The sequence below is a fragment of the Lagopus muta genome, chromosome 1 (assembly GCF_023343835.1).
Source record: "Lagopus muta isolate bLagMut1 chromosome 1, bLagMut1 primary, whole genome shotgun sequence".
In the NCBI taxonomy this organism is placed as follows: Eukaryota; Metazoa; Chordata; class Aves; order Galliformes; family Phasianidae; genus Lagopus; species Lagopus muta.
In genome coordinates this window covers 85,735,270-85,754,298 of record NC_064433.1, presented here as the reverse complement: position 1 = coordinate 85,754,298, position 19,029 = coordinate 85,735,270, and the positions used below count along the sequence as shown (strand labels likewise).

Here is a 19,029-nt window from a genome sequence, read left to right as displayed (position 1 = left end):
GCTTCGTTGCCCTTCTTTGAACACGTTCAACCCAGTGTTAAATGGATTCATCTTCATTCGACTTTAAAAGTCTTGGGGGAAAGAGATATTTAACTAGATCTGATACCAAATTAAATATTCATTGCAGCTACCTGATTTAAAAATTTGTTGATTTTCAAGGCTCACTTTGTATTTCTTGCTTGCTTCTGCCATGAATGCCTCAATCCCTTCTTCACTGCAAGGCTCAGAGCATGGAATCCTTTCCCAAAAATCATTTCAAATCACATTGGTTCTTTCTTTCTCCAAAACTCACTTTTCCTTTATGATATCCTCAGGAATATTTTGCTTGGGACACACAAATAATGGATGTGCATTTAATTTATCATTAACAATGAACACTGCAGCAGCCAGCAGCTTACTCTTGCCAAGCAACACTTCAGGAAAGTTGTCTTACACAATGATTCAGCTCACTGGAAAGGCAGCCAGCCTCGCCATACACTTGCAAAACACCTTGTGTACTCCCACATTGGAAACAGCAGAAAAACCATGTAACTGAAATTCACAATAGCTCTACAGATTTGCACTGCTAACTAGAAATTACTGGAAAGTTAAGTAAGAAAATGGGCTGCACATTCCTCTATCCCTCACAACTAAACAGTTATAATGGAATTTCCTCAATAAATATTCTTTTTTTAAATTTGCCTCCAACAATTTTATGGAAATACTGATCAAGTTTGAGAGAGCTTTTAACATCTCATTAAAAATTAACCACTTGTTGTATTGATTTGACAGTTTGCAATGTGATTGTCTTTGCAGTTTGGGGAGGTTGGGTTTGTTTTATTCTCATTTGAAAGAAAGCCTTTGTGAATGCATTCTTTTTTGCAGGGTCAAGAGAACTTCGATAAAGCATGGCACAATTTGTTGGGGTTTCCTTGTTTAAAAGTCATACTATTTTACAGTGTCTTTAAATTTTTTAGAAGAAAATACAAGTTCTTCAGACACTCCATTCTACTGAATTTAATAAAAGCAAGCACCCTCAAAGAATGTAAGGCTCAATATTTTTACCCTCAGGAATAGTGATTTACAGAAAGTTCTTCCAAGGAAAAGCAGGAAATAAACAATACAGCCATTTCAAGTAAATGATATTTCTGTTTCTATTACATGCCTAAGATCTTTCATCTTTTCATAAAAGAGCATGAACTGCACCTAACTCAGAACAAAGGAAACTTTAAGTAGGTATGTATTTGCTGAAGGACAAAGAGAAGGGCTGTAATTTTCTCCATGAAGAGTTTCGCTCAAGGGTGCATCATATGAGTGTGTACCTTAAGCATGTACCTTTCCAGCCACATGGGCTTCCCATCCAACACCGATGAAGGGCACACAAATATTATCCACTTCCAAGTATCTCAGCCCAATAAACAATGTCCAAATCCTAACAGTAGCTGAAAAGAAAGACTCCCTGGTGACCCCTGTCCTAAAAATGCCAACAGTAATAAATACAGAATAGCCTGAAGAATGTGACTATCCTCTTAAAAATAGTCCTCAGAAACACTTGACTTATCATAGGACATCAACTCAAATCTCCATAGTTACTTTGTTATTTAGAACCAGTACGAGAAAATAGAAAAACAGTAAATTACAGGTATTAGGACACCTCAAAATTAGGAAGAATAGATAAGCAAGAACTGTGTAGATTTCTTTCAAACCCTTCCTTAAACTTCTAATGCAGATGTGAACATTTCATTGCTAAATAATACTGTATTCTAATTTTAGAAATTCTCATTGAAGAAGAATGAACAAAAATTATTGAAGTGCAAGCACAAGTTAAAGGAAATTGGAATACTGAGGATGAGTTTGCCTAAAACTTGGCAACAAAGAATAAATCTTATTTTATAATATAAAACAGACTTTCAGCTTTAGGAACTCTGGTAATTCAACTTAAGAAGTCATGCAGTTTACCATCTGTCTTTTCTCGGAGGTTATCTACACAGTTTTCCTGCAAGTAGCACCTGGATTTGCAGGATGTCAAGACGACATGAGGTTTACCATAGGACAGAGTTCCTGATCATTGCCCAGTACTCCCTCTTGTCCTATCACATACTGCCACCAAACAATCTGCTAGGCAGGTTCCAGGCATTTTTGCAATGTAGTTTAGTTATGAATTACAAGAAAGCTGAAAAACATGAGGGAATAGATAGCACATATGTGCGATTAGTAAACCTCAGCAGGATTGCTCTGATTGTTCATGTCCTGAAATGCTTGATGATGCCTGAAGAAAAAAGAGTGAGGTTGTTAGTTTTAGCTCTTTCTCCAGACATGAATTATACTGAAAGATAAATATATTCATCAGCATGCTATTATCATTAAACCGAACCTTGATTCTCTATTTTATGAATGTACGTGTATATGTATCAAAGTGTTTATATTCAGTTTCAGTATACATTTCTCATATACATGTTTTATACATGCGTGTGTTTGTGTGTATATTCATTTAGATCCTCCTCAAAGTGTTACTGTATTACATGTGTGGAGAAAAAGCTCTATTAGGAACATACCTCTAGTGCCTCAGGGATAAAATGACCTCATTACTGGCTGCAACATTTCACCGTCTGATTGGATTCATATTTCAGCAGAACAAGAAAATAAACAGCTCTCAAAATAAACCCCTGCCCTCTGTTGTAATGGGTAACCTGCTGAGGCTATCTAGTCAGCCATGTTTGTCTCCCCTTCTCTGTAGCAACTGCCACCAGAGATCTGAGGGGATGGCTTTGTCCTCCAAAAACAGCAACATGCGACTTAAAAACATGGGCAGCTCTCTACCTGCAAATTAACCCAATGACTGAGAGATAATAAACACCGACTTCAATTTCTTTCTCACCTATAATATTAGCAAAGCCATCCACTAGGGCCAGGTCAGCTTTCTCAGAGACAACACTGTGGCCAAAAAAATCCATCCATGGTGATATTTCCTTACTGGTTACAAGCCCCCATCTGTTCCTCCAGTTGGCAGTGCCTGTGCCATTTCACCCCATTGTTACATGCTGGGAGATTAGTGAGCACCACAATGCAGGAAGAATGGTAAGGCAGACGGGAAAGTAGAGTTTTCTCATATAGTTAAGTTTCGTTTCCTGGCACCTGAGCAAGAGGAAGAATAGTCAGAAAGGCCAGAGTTAAACTACACAATATTACAGTGCACTCAATGGGAAAAGTTTTGAGTTTCAGGACAGACAAACGAATGCATCACTGTCCATTCAGGAGGCCAATCTAGTTCCTGGCTAGTATAGAACCAGATGAAGGAGAAGGACCTCATGCCATAACAGCTTTTGTTGTTTGTAGCACACTTACACCAAATGCCCCTGTCTCTGTGTAACTCTAAATTACCTTGCAGCTGACAGCCCTTTCCACACCACTGCTGCTGCACTAACAGGTGCTCTCAGGAGACCCAAAGATTGCAGAGAGGTGACCTGCTCTGCTTATTATCAGTTACGCACATGGTACAACCACCACATTATTGTAGGAAGAAGAGTGTTACAACACAAAACCCCCTTCTTAAAAAGGCTTAAAACCAAAGTCCTCCACCTTGCAAAAATTTGAACCACAGCTCATAATTTTTTGCTTGAACACACACTGTTGCACAAGATGGTAGCAGGGCTGGGCTCACAGTATGCAACACAACACAGCTCACAACTGGGCCAAGCTCCCACTGACATTACCATTTTGGAATGAAGCACTGGAGGTGCAAGCAGCTCGAAATGGGGCAGAAAGATGCTGAAGACGCAACTACCTGTTTGTGGGTGTTATCATGTCAGTGTTGTCTACTGCTTGAATCACACCATGGATGAGGGAGGATTTTATTCAAGTATAGGAGACATGTAAATAACTGCTCTGATTTCTTTTATTTCCTTGTTACACACAAAAACCTGTAACAGATTATACAACATTGACATTGAAACTCCAGAAGTGAAATTGTTTGCGACAACAGTAATTGTAATTAATAGGGCTGTGCAGATCTTGGCAAGTGAAGAATAAAGAAATCTCGTGAAAGGCAGCAATAACATCACTCACAGTGGAAGTATGGCTGTGGGCTGACACACGACTCAACTACCCTACTCCATCAGACCTGGCCCACATCACAGGATCTGCCAGGTTGGTGGCAAAGCACTCACTGATGCTGAATTGTTAGGATATAGGGAGGTTCGTATATTATTGTCAGCACACTACACAGCAATATTTATATTAGGCTTCTTTATACATATATATCGAAGATCTTTTATGGAGTATTATTCAGTTTCAGCCAAGCTAAGACGACTGCTGAAAATAAAATTTACTCAAAAGAGTAACATGAAATAGAGTAGCTTGATATTGTTACCACAAAAATCTAACACAAAAAATCTTATTTTGTGGAAGGTTTACTGAGTACCTGAACAACATCCATACCTCCAAAAGACAAAACCCAGGTCCATTCGGTGCTGAAAACAGGACAGAGCTAAGAAACAGACATGCCATAATATTGTTCTGCTAAACTACTGCCATATTCATTTCTCCCCTTTGGCAAAACTGATTTAGTACATGAGCAACATCACGGAGCATGTATGTACTGTGAAAAACATGGCAATGTTTTTCACTGGCAGTTCTTTAGGAACATGACTATCAGGTTTCTTTTCTTGCATTTCCAAGGGTGTTTTCTCTTATTTCGTGCTAAATCATTGCCTTATATCTGACTAGTACCTATAGTTTCATTTGAGGTCAGTTCCTGTTAGCACAGATGGAGCTGTTCTCAAAGCAGTACAGGCCTATATATGACCAAGACGACTCACAGCTGTACTGCTCTGTGGCTCAGGAGCTACAGCTCCCTCAGAGAGGCCCATACATCCAGCAGTCAGGCAAAAGAACACCCACACACCTATCAGAAATACCCTTCCAGAAGCACTTCACCCTCTTGACTACAAAATTCCTGGACACTGCCAGTCCAGCTGGAGCCCTCCTTACAGGCTATTGGAGATAGACCACCTCTCCTGTCTCCCAAAGAATTTAGCAAGCCAGCGCCGTCCATTTATCTTTCTCACAGATCCACAAAACACTTTATCCTATCAAACACACTTCTCTTGTGCTAGTATTCTAGATGTTTTCTCTTTCTAAGCTTTATACCATGTATAGTGGCTCATGCTGGTTGGCAGATCACGCAATCCTACCCCATCACAGCTCCAAGCTGCACAGGTGCTGCATGGGGAGGAAGCGAGTGGGTAAGGGCATGTACAGAATCCCATACCACAAAAGACCCTAAGTCACTGCTCTACAAGGTGCTAGTGAAGCTAGAGTAAGGGGGAAAGACAGACAGAAGGAGGGAAGGACAGGATTAGAGAAATGGAGTTCTCTTCAGATGTTGGAAATGTAGAGCTGGGCTTAGAAGTAAACAGCATAACATCTAAGAGTATAGCATATTTCAATAAATATACAAACAAACAAATAAACAGATCAAAGGGACAAACCAAGAGAATTCTCCTTCTTTATCTCACCAAGTCTGACACTTGGCAAACCACCACTCCTGAGATGGGCAGGAGTGAAAACACAGCCAAAGATTTCATGTCCACTGATGAGCTCTCCTTCAAATGTAGTTTCAAAGGGTCAAGTCTCTCAAAAATAGGAAACACAGCAGGTGCTGAACTGCCTGAGTTCTGAAATCTTAGTGACACCTTGGGTTATGTTCTAGCTTTGCCCTTCCTTCTATTTTTGCAATAAATTTCTCTTCTCTGCTTTACTTCAGAAAGTTAGGAACGATATACCCTTTTGTCTCACCTTCTCTGAACTGTATTGCTATGGTAAATTACATTTATGGACATTCACTCTATTTCAAGAATTTCCATCTACAAAACATTATGTTGACATTTTTGCTTTCTTGAGCATGGAGAAAGAGGGGAAAACAAAAGCAAACAATGTATTCCAGTTGATGTGTATTTTCTCCTAATTACATCCCAAATCAAATTACATTTCTCAATGCTGTTAAATCTATTACTTCTTTATTCCATGTTAGCATAAAATCTAGCTACTGCAGATTTAAATACATGGACAGAAAGAAAATGCTGTTGTTATCAAATCAGAAAGTGGAAAGAAATAGTCAGAGTTGGGATTTTTTTCCTCTTATTTTGAAACTTTTCAGGCTTTCTGCAAGCCTCTGAGTACTTCAGGGTGTGACAGAGAAGGCTGAGGAGCTGAAATAGATGAGCTTTGCTGAAGGTTGCTCCTTAGTGGTATTTGGGAGACAACCAAGAATCATTTCCATTACTGAAAAGATTAGTAATGCCACAAGGCTCAATCCACAATAAAATAAATAAATGAATAAAAACTGCACTAAAAGGACAGCTTCATTATGAAGAGATTTCTATTCTTTTCTTCACAGACTGGAAAGGACAAAATGTCATAATCTTGTGTTTGATACACTGTCTTTTTTATCTTTAAATAAACACCTTTGGTTTTTAAAAATTATCATTATGTACAGAATTCAGAAACACTAATCATTAGATAAAAAATAAGGAAGAAAACAGATAATGGAATGAAATAAGCTGGAAGGAGATTCATTTAGGGAATTAATTTACAATGCCAAAATTATAATTGCCAACTGATTAACACATTTTTTTCTCACTCTTATGGGCATTTATTTTTAATTTATTAATTTCAATGCTCATTATACCTTGATTACACTCTCTTTTGGGAGGAAATAAGATTTGAAGTGGTTTCTATTTTTTTGCCCGTTTTATTGTTTCCATACAGTAATTGTATGTCGTGTACTTGAATCTGTTTGTGCTTTCTCTCACTTGAGGTTCTATTTTGAGTTGGCTGTATTTGGGGGGAACAAACATGTTTAAGGGCACTTGGTTGCAAATCAATCACTGAGTGATAAGAGCTAATTTAAAGTGGTAGTAGCATCTGCTCCAGGCAGCAGAGTGTCCTTGTGGCATTGCCAGTGCACTGTGCTGAGTAAAGCAGTAGCAAATACAAAGGTTACCCATAAAATGCTCTAAAATTGTAGGTAGATTTCTCAAAAAGAAAGGTAATTTCCCTGTTCTGTAGAAAAACTGCTCTGTCCTAGGTCAGTCCCATCTCTTTTATCTACCAACATTTCTACAAAGGCCGTCATTATTATTGCCATGAAGAAACTGCAGGAAATGCAAAAACTACTAGGCAAGATGATCTAGTTTATTGGTTTCATTATTTTAAGTGAGCTGCCTATGGAGTTGTTTATATTCCAGTCACCTGGAAACACTCTGGCACCCTACTGAGTACTGCAACAAGAGCTGTAAACGGGTGGACAAGACTCTTTTTTTGGAACTAAGATTCAAAATTCCAGGCTCTTAAAAAGTTGCTTTCAGCTGCAGTCTATATGCAGTTTTGACAACTGTAATAACAGCAAAGTAACAACACGTTGCCTTAACCAGAAACAAGAGAAAGAGCCTATTTTCTTTTATTTTTTGTATATGCCATAGTCCAGTATCCTCACACATACATGTGCATCTCTACTATGACTCTGCTGATGTGTGGGGACTTGCTGAAATATCAATTCAAAGATTAAATTTACAATTTAATTATAGTTTATTCATTTTCTCTCTATTTTCTAGTGTGGCTCCGTTACAACAGAGGACCAAGATCATGATCATCTTTCTACCCTTATGCACAAGTCACAAACTCGGGGCTAATACCAAATGCCTATCATTATGAACGTTTCCTTTTCCCATGCAAGCCCACAGAATAGTGGCTGTCTGTGGGTGCAGTAACAAGAGCTACTAATAGTCAAGACATACAGATCAGATCCTCAAAGCACACTGACCTTGAATGTAAGAGAATTTTGATTTCTTAATGCTTTTTTAAGGGTGAAAAGATTCATTCTTCTTATTTTGATTCCAGTTTTTACTTTCTCAAACTTCTCAAGAGAACCAGCAACATTTATCCTACACATTTTTAAAGGATAAAGTTGAGATTCGCACTAAACAACTTACTATAGACCCAAAGCTTTGTTAATATACTGAGTATGGCTAGATTTACAATAAAGTTATGAGCTGATTTTTAACTGAGTTCCTACATTCATTATAATTTGTAGCTGTTATACCTCTGGATTATTTTTAGAATTTATATAAATACCTAGGCTTTGTAGGAATCTGACTAAAATGCTTGCCTCAATAATGTTAATAATGTGTTAAAGCAGAAAGGTCCATGGGTTAATTCTATGCTTAGTAAAGATGCAGAGCCTCTTAAAGATCTCTATTTGTTTATTCTAGCTTTTATTTTTATTTTTATTTTTTAAGAATATGGAAAATTATCTGATTGTCTACAAGTCTATGGAGCTGGATGACATTACTCACAGGTCCTGAAGGAACTGGGTGATGTGGCTGCTAAGCTACACTCCATCATATTTGAAAAGTCATGGCTGTCAGGCAAAGTCCCTGGTGATCGGAAAAAGGGAAAAATCATTCCCATTTTTAAGAAAGGGAGAAAGGAAGATCTGGGGAACTACAGGCCTGTCAGACTCACATCTGTGCTCAGGAAGATCATGGAGCAGATCCTTCTGGAAGCTATGTTTAAGCACATGCAAGACAAGGTTATCCAAGACAGCCAGCATGGTTTCACCAAGGGCAGATCAGTGACATAGATAGTGGGATCAAGTGTACTGTCAGCAATTTGCAGATGGCACAAAGATGAGTGGTGCAGCTGACACAATATTTATTATTTAAAATTTAAAAAAATTTTTTTTAATATTTAAAATTAGTGAAGGGCCACGAAGATGGTGAAGGGCCTGGAACATCTCTCCTATGAGGAAAGGCTGAGTGAACTGGGTCTGTTCAGCCTTGAGAAAAGGAGACTGAGAGGGGACCTGATCCAGGTCTACAAATATCTAAGGTGTGGGGGGCACAATGGCGAGGCCAGACTGTTTTCAGTGGTGAGTGGAGATAGGACAAGGGGAAACGGCTGGAAACTGCAGCATAGGAAGTTCTGCACAAATGTGTGCAAGAACTTCTTTACAGTGAGGGTGACGGAGCACTGGAACAGGCTGCCCAGGGAGGTGGTGGAGTCTCCTTCTCTGGAGATGTTCAAGACCTGCCTGGATGCCGGCCTGTGCAACCTGGTGTAGGGAACCTGCTTTGGCAGGGGGGTTGGACTCGATGATCTCTGGAGGTCCCTTCCAACCCCTACAGTTCTGTGATTCTGTGTAATACAAGGAAGGGATACCATTCAAAGGGACTTGGATAGGCTTGAAAGGTAGGCCCACAAGAACCTAATGAGGTTCAGCAAAGCCATATGCAAAGTGCTGCACTTGGGTTGAGGCAATCTCAGATATGTGTACAGACTGAGTTAAGAACTCCCTGAGAGTAGCCCTGTGAAGAAAGAGTTGGTGTCTGTGGTCGATAAAAAGCTGGGCATGAGCCAGCAATCTCTGCTTGCAGCTTGGAAGGCCAACTATATCCTGAGCTGCATCAAAAGATGGGTGGGCAGTAAGCTGGGGGAAGGGATTGTCCCATTATTCTGCCCTTGTGAGACTCCATCTAGAGTACTGCTTCCTGACCTGAGGTTCCCAGCACAAGAAGGACATAGAGCATGTAGCAAGTCCAGAAGAGAGCCACACAAATTATCAAAGGGCCGGAGCTCCTCTTCTATGAAGAAAGTTGATGGAAGTTGGGCTTTAACGCGGAGAAGACTCCTGGGAGATCTCATTGTGTCCTTCCAGTAATTAAGGAGAGCTTATAAGCAGGAGGGGATCAACTTTTTATATGGTCTAATAGTGATAGGACAAGGTGGAATGGCTGTAAACTAAAAGAGGGGGAATTTAGGTTAGACGTTAAGCAGAAACTCTTTACTCTGAGAGTGGTGAGGTGCAAGAACAAGACACCCAGAGAATGCCAGTACTAGTATCAAAAGCAATGTTGGTTTTTGTTTCTTAAGAGTTTCTTAAGGTAACCTGACACGCAGATGCCTGCTCAGAATCAGATTTACCAATCTGGGTTTGTAGCTCAGATGCTGGACTACAATGTACATTCTCATCTAGGCCATTTACTTTAGTGACATCTCCAACACTGCCACGTATATTACATAGCTGGTATGTATATACTTTTAAAATTATATCCATCAAGATGAACAGTAGGTACTGATTAAGTCATATCCCGCCCCTACACTAAGGTTTCTATTACAAGCATAGTTACAATAAGACTATGTTGTACTTACAGCAAAAAGTTGTTATCATGGGCGTAAGTGGAGCAACAAGGTTCCAAAATTTGCAACTACATGGGAAAATTAGCTTTAAGTAAGATAAGATAAGTAGTAAAAGGACACTTTTACAAATACTGTTCCATTCCATTGGGATTTTTGTTGGCAAAAGCACATCAGCAAGGTCTCACTTGTCTCGGAGTGCAGAATTAGCTCTAAGACTAACTAATCAATTTAAATCTGTACTAATTGATTCACTGGGCTTTCAAGCACTCTCAAAAACGGGAGCAAAGCTCTGGAAAGACTTTTGAGGTATGGAAAACAAAAATCATCTTTAAGCTCAATTGAAACGGGCTTTATCTCCACATTGACCAGCTTTTAACTTCAAAGATAATACTCCTATAAGGCCAACAGTCAAAAACTCAGGCCTCTTTGCAGTTCTTTGATGATCTGTAAAGAAGGTGGAAATGTAAACTGTCACATACAGAGGAACAAATCAAATCTGTTTCCTCAGGGGTAGCAATCAAGAGACTTTCTTCAGCAATACCTAAATCTATCAGCATAGCTGTCTGTTACATCTATTACCAGCAATAACCTTTCCGTCTTATCATTTTCCTCCATGCAATGGACCCACTTCCATCCTTACTCTTTCAAGCACTCTTTATGGTTGTTTTAGTTCTTTCCTCCTCCAGCAGCTTTATAAAAAGATGTTCTTGAGAAAGGAAATGCATGTAGGTGGAAGAATGAATGCACTATCATTGTTGTTATTTTTGTGTTAAAAGAAACAAGGATTTAGCATTCTGAAATGTGAAATATAAGATTTAGACGAGGTGTGTAGCTCAGAAAAATTATTCTATTCCATTCCAATATCCATTATCCAATCATACAGCATCCTTGGTCTAAATAATTTTAATTAAGCAATTCTACCTTCAGTAGTAGCCATTACAGGAAGATAATTGACTGCATCCGTAATGAAGCATTCTGAGGGTGCTAAACAAACAGCAAGGTTAATTATCTGGCAGTAATGATTGTTATGGAAGTGCAACACTGGCCAACTAAGTTTCCTGTTCTCCTGCAGTACACTTTCAGTAAATCAATGTAATATCCGTGGCTATATATATTGTCTTACTGCGTAGCCGTATTCAACAAAGGAAGCAGGAAGCCACCAGTCAGGAGAACACAGAAACAAATACATTAAAAATATGACATTTTATTAAATGTGTTTTATTCAACTATTAAGTTTTATTAATTTTTTTCATCCCATTTTGACTTTAAAAGTATTTTTTCAAACTGTATGTACATCTGACAGCAGAAGCTGTATTTAAGTTAAGACCAAGTCCCAGAAGTTTATGTTATCCACCATATAATCCCAAAATGGATCTGATAATTTTATTTGCACTCAGCTTCTGCTTTCACCTTTCTCCTTCTTAACAATAAATATACTTACACTAAATTAATTGGATAGATCACATTTGGATTTTGTACATTTACATTTAAGGTGTTGACAGTTCATGTGTTTCATTCTCTCTATATCACTCAATGCTAATAGTGACCTCTGTGTTTCACTGTGGACAAAAATTACTTTAAATTCCTGACAGTGTTGAGGTTTTTTGGTATTAAAAATAAATGTACGAAGTCAAGTGTCTTTGACCTTTAACTTGGAAAAACATCAAAAGTTAGTTTTATTTTAGAGTTTATCTTATTCTTCAGTGATACAGAATCCCAGCTTTAAATCTAGAAGTATGCAAATAGGATATTTTCATTCCCAAGACCACCAGGCTATTCCTGCCTTAATTGCAGCAATTCAAAAATGCAGAAGTGTATCTTTATGTGACTTTCTGAAAGAAAATCCAGATATAGCTGTTATCTGAGAACAACCCATTATCATGTACTGGCATGTTGGAATTTAGACATAGAAACAACTGTGCATCTTTTTCTGGGAGGGTTGGAGTATATTGTTGGTTTGTTGTTGTTGCTTTTTACTACTGAATACCCATCTCTGATTCACATGAAATTCTGACATTTGCATAGAGGTATTGGGTATGTGCAAGTTCTTTTTGTTAATGGGCATCTCCCTCATTCTCCATGACTTTTCAAAGGTGATGAGAGAGGTTCAACAATCACTTCTGACCGCTCCCTCAGCACATGTGGGTGAGTTGCTCTTTGATTTGTTGAGACTGAAGTTTGCACAAGTCTCAGGAACTTGTCCATAATTACTGACCCGAGGACAGTACTTCTGAGTGATAAAGACACAAGCCATTTCACTGCTTCAAATGTATTTTTGTAGACCTTAAATAACAACTTATATGCAGTCTAATAACTGTATTTGGCAGCATAAGACAACATTAAACAGTTTTCCAGATGATAGATAATGAGTAAAGTACCTACAGACAAGGAGCATATGATCAGCAACAAAAGTTGTCTGAAATTATGCTAAGTATTTTGTCTTCTTTTTTTTTCCTCCTCTACATTCAGGTGGTGACATCTTTCGCATAATCATCATTACTTTTCTTATGATGGCAGAAGATCTGATGCAAGAGGCCCTCAACTCTGACCGGAAGCATGAATTTCACAGCAGTGCAGGCACAAAAAAAGAATAGAAAATAAGAAATGTTGGAGCTGAGCTGAGAACAGTCTTCCATAAGTCACCTCGTTGTGGAAAAAGACTCTGGTAGGAAAGGATGAAGTGTTTTTCATCAGATGCTAAATTCAATGGTAGCCAAAAGCAACCCAGAAATTCTTGTGAATTCAGACTGAATTTGAAAAAGAGTTCTAGGAGAGGAAAAAAAGAGACAAAAAAGAAGTAGCTACTTTTAAACATCACAATCTTTTAATCTTTTTAGAACAAAACATTTCTTTTAGAAAGGCTTAAACATAAACATTTAAGGGGATCTCAAAAGTATCCAACACTTTAATTTGCTGTTGAAAAAAGATGAAAAAGAAGTTATCTGAAAATTTAATCTCCCTTTCTAAAGGACATTCTAAATCCACTCTCATATCAACATTCCCAGTGGCAAGCTGTTACTGGCATTAAAAATCTCAGATTAAATGTTTGTTTGTTTTTGTTGTTTTAATGATTTCCTCATGCTATTTGTAAAGCTTTGGCTTATCCCAAAATTTTAGCTCCAGTGGTTTTTTCCAAGGTTTAGTGCAACCTTTTATATTGTTCTCTTGCTCTCAATCAGAGTTCCAAACAACCTCAGCAGCTGTGATCAGATGCTTTAATAATGATACAAGTTGCTCAATTTTTGACCTAACTATCCTCTGTATCAGGCAACTTCTTTAGCCCTGTGTTTTAACTCAGCTTCAGAAGTGACCGTGAAGGCTTCTCTTCTGAAGTTGGAGAAATGGACATTCTGGTACAATTAATGACATGCTCACATGAATATCAAAAGCAGGAAAACAGGTCAGTGAAATCATCCTAAAAGTAAAGATAAAAAGATGAAGTAGAGATAAAAGATAGAGATACCTAAGAAAGTAATAGATATTTAAAAATAGATAAAATAGGTATCTAAAAGCAGAGATAACTCTACTGTCTGCAAAAGTGATTCACTCAGACAAGTTATGTTAAATGAACCTGCTTTAGTTACAAAGGAAGAGGTTGGAAGCAAAGAACAAGGAAGGATGGCAAAAGGAGAAGCTTTGGTTCAGTCCAGACAAGACGACTCCTGTCAGAACCACCTTTCTACCCTCATCTTCAGCTGCTGTTTCACTTTCTAGTTGTTTTTTTCCTATACCTCATTCTCCTTCTTCTTTTTAAACATTTCCTGTTACAGTCTGCTAGCCCCTCCGATGGTTTTCTTGAATCACTTGAATCACTTTCTTGAAGGCACATCACTGTTGCCTTCAGCATTTGATTTAGAACAGAATGCACTTTGTACGAGGTCTCTCCAAAGGCATGTCAGCTGTCACTTTCACAGAGTTCACACAGAATGACCAAAACACTTGGGAAAACTATGTTTTCAGCTGTGTTCTCAAAACATGAATATAGAATTTGTTTGCTCCAGTAAAAATTACAATAACTTGTCTATAAAGAAATGAATGCAAGGGAAAATGTGAACCAAACAGGACAGACGGTTTAGCGAAAAACAAGTAAAACTTTGGAGGTTTGGAAGTTCAGCTCTGACATGCTCTCAGTCACGTAAGGTGGTTTATTTGAACCTTACCAAGAAATATACGAAAGCCTTGGATCTGGAAAAGGGGGTCAGAAATACTGCAGCACTCATCCAGGACATAAGCTCCTACACAGAGGCAGGGAATAGAAACAGAGAGAAGCGAGCAAGATAGAGCTGCCCAAACTTCTCCCAGCTGATACAGCTTGAATTTACAGTAGATGCTTAAAGCAGTCCTTTGTTTGCCTGCCCTTTATTTCTATCTGGCACTATTTTCTGCAGTGGATTTTGGCACCAGAGAAGGGCAAATGCTTAGATGGCAGAAGCCCAAGTTGTTAAGCTATGGATGAAGGAGAAATAAAAACCATTTGGCTTTCCAGATGCCCATAACTTGCAAGAAGTTTCTTGTCTGCTGTATCCATACGAGATAAGCCTTGTTCTTCTATAACCAAGTTAACTGCTCTCACAGACACACATGCAGAGCATTCTTCCCTCTTTGTTGCAACCTCATTTCAGCAGCAGCAAGAGAGCTCACTAAATTTCAGATCTGGATATGCATAAAACAATATGCAAAGCAAATTCAGGGTAAGATGGAAACATCACTTAAGGCTTTTTGCCATGACATTAGACAAGCAATGCCCAAGAAGAGCTGTAATGAAACTAGAAACAAGATGGCCACTGGAGAACATAGGAACAAAGCAGCCTGACAGAGCAGGGCATAGGACTTGTGTATGAACAGCATTTAGAACAGTGTGAGAACTCAGGTCTAATGTTCCTGATGTTCCTGATGGGAAAAAAATTGTAGGAAAATGAAGTAAATCAATATCTGTTTTGTTGGCACTAGTTATCGGGGAAGGTGCTAAAAAGGTTACTGCAAAGTAAACCAAAGCAAAGCAAAATAAAGTAAAACTAAACAAACAAACAACAACCCAGAGTCTTTTTATATTGCAAAACTTTAGTGTTTTCTGCAAAATATACAGAACACAAACTGTATAGGAGTACAGAATGTCTGGTTGCTGTTTTCTCTCCAAACAACACACAGTTAAACTGCCCTGAGTTAGGACATTTCATCTTCACATTGGCAACTGAAGTTTACAAAGGAAATAAAAGTCAACTTCAGATAAACAGAGAAGTAGACTAAGTCATGTCTTTCCTCTCCTTGCATCTCAGAACACGTTTCACCTAGGAAATGCAGTGTTAAAAGTGTGTTCTCTTTACTGATGACAAGTACAACTGACCTATGGAATTTCAGGGCTTGATGCAAAAGAAATAGGAATGCATATGTTAAAGTTTCAATGCATCTAAAAATATAAGCATTAAAATACTTTCCTGGTTTTTAGCCCCTTCAGGCTTTCATCCCTTACAAGGGACTGCTTAAGCATTTTTAAATGCCTTAGACTTCGCAAAACCAATGTATAGAGATCTGAGGCCAGCTGTTTTGACTGATCTACCCACAAACACAGCACAAACAGTCCCACCAGCCAAGTATTCCCAAAGAGAGGCAAACACATTCTCCTGCCGTCTGCTGAGAATAGAAAACTCAGATTGTTGTAGCACATGTTGGCACCAAATGGAACCAAATAAGTGCTAGAATGAATAGCAGCCACTTTGGAGATTTGGGAATACTAAAATGTGTTTCATGTAAGGTAAAATGGGGAGACGCAAAGCTAAGACATTGGTACATTTAGTACTTTCCCTTAAGTTTCATCAGAAAGCAATATATTTCCAGCAATTACAGGAACAAAACAAAGAGGAAACAACAGCTTGTGGTAAAAATACATGTATTAAACCTATTAATTCCTTTCAGGATGATGAAAAACATCTTTTGATGTGACAGTCAAAAGACAGATAGGAAAACAAAGCATCTCTACAGCTGTCAAGAAGGTTGAAAGCAACACCTATGGACATTTCTTAAAGGGATATTTTAATACAAGGATGAGGCAACTGACATAGTGTTTAACATTCAAATTGAATTAAACGAATTGCACAACGCCGGCGGGCCCAAATCAGAGTTTGGCTCTTCAACAGATTCAGAAGGTAGGAAAACATCTGGACAGATGCTGGGCAGCCCAAAGCAACACTGAGACCAGAGGCTGCAGAACTCTGACCCAGCCAATGCCATGCAAATATCCTCATAGCCGAGAGCAACAGCCTATCAGAACAGAGTACAGGAAACAGAAAAATAATTTAAAAAAAGTCACTTCTTCCAAGATTCAATATAATTATTAAAAATAAATAAATAAATGAATGAATGAACAAATAAAAGCATCTTGCACCATTCTTGAAAAGGAAGATGCTTATGCTTTTGACCAACAACGTTCATTTGAGACCATCATGTCTTTTGCCTCATGATTTATCCACAGAAAGCATTTGAAAAGAGATTTACTTTTCAGCGTCTCACAACCGACAAGCAAACCAGGTCAGCATAACACTATGGATTTTTCTTGTTTTTCCTACTGACTGGACAGCTTCTGTTTGACAAGAGCAAAGTTCTGATGGACAGACAGCACATCACAGTTCTTGAATATATATCCAAGTAGCTGTATGAGAAATCTTACCCTAAGACCTAACCACATGCATACATCCCTCACTTCAGTCTCACATAACACATCTTACATATTTGATCGTCCACATTATGACTACGCAAAGATGAGTAAGACTTATTTTTCAATAAATTAAACGTGCAACAGAGGCTGTTGTGCCTTCCTCGTTAAGCACATGAAAAACTATGAGGAAAACACATTGCAGTCAATAAAACATTGCTTCCTACCATACAGAAGTCACCTTTAAACAACATGATATTCAGATGAAAAGAGGAGAAAACAAGGGAAGAAAAGCTAACAATTAGAATTATAATTTTCAGCAACTTGGAAAAAGTCATGCAGTTCAGGCATAAGTCAATGCTGCAAATCAATTTCCAACAAAGCACTGGCATTCAAACAATTGCTATTCTCTTGCTGCATATTGTCTTTCTTTCATTTCCAAAACCATTAACTGAGAGTTTTGAAGTTAGTGACAAAGTGAGGATTATGATCTTCACATTAGCTCTGGTTTCCCTCAAGTTACTTGCTTTCCATACCAAAAATTCATCTGCATATGATCTGTTACTCATAAGGTAAAGAACAAGCAGCTGAAGGACTGACTATCTCATAGCTGAGGTTCCAAACCATTTTGATCATGAACCATAGAACCACCAAGGTTGGAAAAGATTCATTGCCAAGTTTTGTTTTGTTTTCTTTCAGAGTATAATACATTTTTAACAAACTTTAAAATTGCAAATAATTGCAATATTTTCTAAACCGATAACTAAATGTCATACACTGCTGTTGTAGCAAACTCCTGCTCATAGATACTTGCTTCCAGCTTTCCTTCTGCCTTCGTATGAGGACTGGATAACATAGATAAAATTCCAGTTGATGCTGTGGGTAGAAATCTCTGATTTAGGGCATAGGAGAAAGAGAAAGATGAGCCATTGAGAACAGGCAGTTCAGGAAACAATAACAGAAAAGAGATGGTTCTCATTTAATAGGTAAGTGTAGAGAGAATCCTGGGTACCTCACTGCCCAGAGGCGAAGGCCAGCAGGGAGCAAGCTAACAAGTGCAGCACACATCTTAATGGGTGCAGTGATATGCTGCCCTAGAAGAAGCAAAACCCATTACCAAATACAGTGGCAGGTAAAGTTACAAGGTATAGAATTTAAGAAATTTGCCATACCAGAGGTAAGGAAGGCATCTGACATGTCTCCAGGTATTTTGACTCTGAGCTGTTGATTACTTCATTGCCTTTGGAGATCCAAGCCCATCTGAGAACAGATATAGCAAAAATGAGAAACTGCCTATTTCATTTTGCCAAAATGACAGCCTCTAACAGTCACAGTTATGCAATTGCCTTCTTTTTCAATAATACGTCAATATTCAGAACTCTTAATATAAGAACTCTTTTCCTACAATCAAACAGTAGTCTTAAAATGACCCCATTTCATTAAAAATCTAAATAAGGTAGTATCTGTTCATAAGAATCCTGTGTTTAATTAACAAAAATACTTTAAGATGGGTGAAAGAGTTGGTGGTCAGTTACTTATCCCTCTGTCATAGACTTCATTCAACCAGATCTGAGTATTACAACAACAACAACAACAACAACAACAACAAAGGCTGTAATTATCTATGAACATTAAAAAGTATTTAATAAATACTAATTCTCTTTGTATTTGCAATCTAATCAAATTCTTAACAACTGTTCTAGTGAAATTAAATATTCTGATTTCAGCAGTACTGAAATTACATTAATAAGTACAGTCAAACACTAGCTTTCTTATATATTATTCTGAATATAACATAGTACATTCATATAATAAGTCAGTAGAATTGGTTTTATAAAACCGAATGAGTGTTTGATCAGATTACAAGAGCACAATGTTTATATAAGAAATATTTAGGTAGGAAAAAATCTGGAAGAAGCTACAATAATTTAACTGAAAAATAAGAAAAAGAGAAGTATTTTCTTTTCCACTGGCATGAATAGAGGCAGGATTTCATTCCAAATTCTGCCATTTTCATAATATCCCTTGTACTTAGACTGAAGCATCACATCTCAGTTATGCCCAGTGGCTTTCTGCAAGCCATTACTTCTTTCAGCAACGTATGGCAATTCTCACACATTATCCTCACAGACTCATCGGTGCCCAGGCTCTACTTCAGAACTCTGCCAAATCGTTTTTGTACTTACTCTCATAAAGAAGCAACA

The 19,029-nt window shown here is 38.0% G+C and overlaps 1 long non-coding RNA gene across 1 annotated transcript in view; it reads right to left on the bottom strand.

Moving 5' to 3' along the window:
* The window catches only part of LOC125702783 (uncharacterized), a 289,289-nt gene that overhangs the window by 125,095 nt on the left and 145,165 nt on the right, over positions 1-19,029 (bottom strand). Inside the window, exon 2 of the long non-coding RNA XR_007380701.1 lies at positions 17,998-18,085. This is a non-coding gene — a long non-coding RNA (uncharacterized LOC125702783). The remainder of the gene's footprint in view (positions 1-17,997; positions 18,086-19,029) is intronic.